Here is a 3,145-nt window from a genome sequence, read left to right as displayed (position 1 = left end):
AGTCATGTGATTTACAAGAAATCTTGTTTATAACAGAACACAGGAAGAGCAGCTGTCTGGAGCAAAGGCAATGAGAAAATAAATGTTATGCCATGTCTCTGTATTAATTTTAGTGATGTAAATAATAAGATGTTTTTATCCCCTTAGATATTCCGCTAATATGGATAGGGTTGGTATGGAAGCTTATTTCCACCACAGAATAAAAAAGATAATTGCAACTTTTTAATCTCACTTTGTTAAAAATACTTTTTTCGACAATTTCGAGTTTAGTTTTTGTAAATCCGACTTTATTTCTTTCAATTGGAAGTTTATATCTCGCAATTCTGAAAAAAGTCAGAATTGGGAGATATAAACTTGCAATTGAAAGAAATAGAAAAAGTCAAATTCTGAGTTCTCAGAATACTGACTTTAGTACACTTTATATCATGCAATTCTGAGAAAAAAAAAGAGATTTGTGAGATGTAAACTGTAAAATCAGATGTAAACTTTTTTTTTTTTAATTATTCAGTGGCTTAAACAAGCTTATTTGACTCACTAAAAGAACCAACTCAGAATAATTCATTGGCAGTCAGACTTGTTGTTTGCTATATATGTTTTTCATTCACTCAAAAGAACTGGCGCAGAAGAGAAGTCATAGTTTGGGATTCAGACTACTGGTCGCACTGTTGATTCAGCGTTAGTCTTGTGTAGTCACTGAATAAGAGGGTGGGGGTGAGTAGTGGGGAAGAATGCATGTGCAGCGATTTTTTCCCCCCTCGGTTCTCAGTTCCCAACTGAAGCTTGTTCCCACTACTGAATAAAATAAAAAAGGCAATTGCATCTCGAATTCTGACTTTTTTTTCTTCTCACAATTGCATGATATAAATCAAAATTCTGACTTTCTCAGAATTGCAGGTATGACGTCAGAACCTGGAAGTCTAATTCTCTCTGGTTCCCTCAAGATTTTCCTATGGGGTTTTATAATGTTTTTTCTTTTTTTTTTTTTTTTTTTAGTAAAATAAAGGCTGTGGTAAACATAGCTTGACTAATGTTTTGTTCTAACATACACTGCACACACACACAACCCAAGCTGTCTTATTAAAATGTATGTTTTAAAAAGTGAACATTTTTCATTGTGTAATTTACATTGTGGAACAAAACGTCAAAGTATAGTCAAGTTATGTTTAACGCAGTTTTAATTTTACACATAAATCGAAAATCCCCATAGGAAAATACCTGAACCACTCTATAGTAATAAAGTCAGAATTGTGAGATATACACTGCCAAACACCCCCCACCCCGCCCTCAGAATTGGACTAATTTGAAATTGTGAGTTTATATCTGACAGTTATGACAAAAGAAGTCAGAATTGCGAGATATAAGCTCGCAATAGCAAGAAAAAAAGTCAGAAATTTGGGTGGGAATAATTGAGTTATAACAAGCTTCCATAAATACACAGCTTACAACTGTGAAATAGCATAGTTGTACACAGACATATCAAATTCATAGACGCCGCTGGATTGTACGTCAATAGCGCCGCCATATTGGTCCAGGCAACTTTTAGCTCTTATAAGTGGCTTGAAGAAAAGGTTGTACAATTGTTCAGTTGTGTTTGCTCTTAGTTTAGTTTTTTATGGACATTTAGTTTGTTTTCATTAGTCACATGTGTTCTTTGTCTTTGTTTTCTGCCACTCATCAGTTCCCGTAGACACTAATCATCACAGCTGTTCATCATTTAGTTTGTCATCACCAAAAGTCTGACCCTGAACAGTTGTTTTATTTGGTCATTATAACATTATGTTGACAACTAGTCAGACTATTAATAGCTAGCGATAAGATAACAGTAGTTGAAAAGTTTACATGATTCTTATGAAGTCTGAGCTTATATTATAGGTTATATTACAGGACAGCTCAGGCTGTCAGAGATCTCATCTCTCCAAAGAGGAGGTGTTTTGATTGCTTGTCATCTAAATGTGGCTCATTTTTATTTTTTCCCCATTTTAGCCAGTGGCAACCAGGACAACACACACCTCAAGGAAGGCTGAATAAATCTTGACATTAGACTGTTCTCTGCATGTCCAAGAGACTGCACTGTTTCTATTCTATTGCAACATACTATTATATGATTGTATATTCACTACTCACTATTTTACTTGCTATTTATATTTTATTGACTATATTATTTTATTTATTTTTATTTTATGCTGTTCGCTATTTTATTCATAGTTATTATAATTATATTGAAAGGCTTCTAGTGCTTTGATATGGTGGCAATAGGGGTCCAGGTTTCACAGCCATACAAAAGAGCAGATAGGCAAATTGCTTTGGGAACTCCGATCCTGGTTGACAAGGCCAAGTTGCGATTTAGGAACACCCGGTGCATCAGACGCTCAAAAGAGGAAGAAGCTTGTTTAATTCTATGTTGAATTTCATAAGATAGATCATAGCTAGAAAGTGAGAATACTGCCCAGATATGTAAATTGTTCAACTTTGTTGATTTTGTAGCCAAGAACGAAGAAATGCCTGACAGGATGCAGACGACTCGAGCGAGAAACATGACAGTACCTCTGTTTTCTTGGTATTAACCATTAGCCCTACACAGTAATATGTAGCTGCGAGGACATTGAGGTTTTGCTGCAAAACCAATAATGGTGTGGCTGACGACAGCAGCGTCATCCGCATACTCCAGTTCAAACACTGATGATGTCGTTTTTGACTTGCCTTTCAGACGACGAGGGTTGACGAGGCTGCCGTCAAGGCAGTAGTTAAACTGGATAATAGGGCTGTAATCAACCAAAGAAAATCTTCGTCGTCTGAAGTCCTGAAATTTTCGACTAAAATGACATTAGGAAAAAAAACCTTAAATTTATTAGCTGCGCACTGTGCGCAGTACTTGGTAGCCTTGTTGTCAGCCTAAATGAATTATAAATACACATAAAAAACTAGTAGGCTATTTGCAGTATATTAAATAGTTTTTGACCTGATTATTTTGCACTGAATTTGCAATGAGTCTGACACACAGGTCTGTCGGCTCTGACAGCGTTGCATCACGTGCACCTGCGCAATATCATAACCTATGATTTCCGAAAATATAGTACTATGTTGTCAACTAGTGATATCATCACAAGAACTTTTGAGGAATATGCAACATAATTTAGACAATTGT

Source organism: Gobio gobio (assembly GCF_949357685.1).
Source record: "Gobio gobio genome assembly, chromosome: 8".
Classification (NCBI taxonomy): domain Eukaryota; kingdom Metazoa; phylum Chordata; class Actinopteri; order Cypriniformes; family Gobionidae; genus Gobio; species Gobio gobio.
This window is presented reverse-complemented; position numbering follows the sequence as displayed.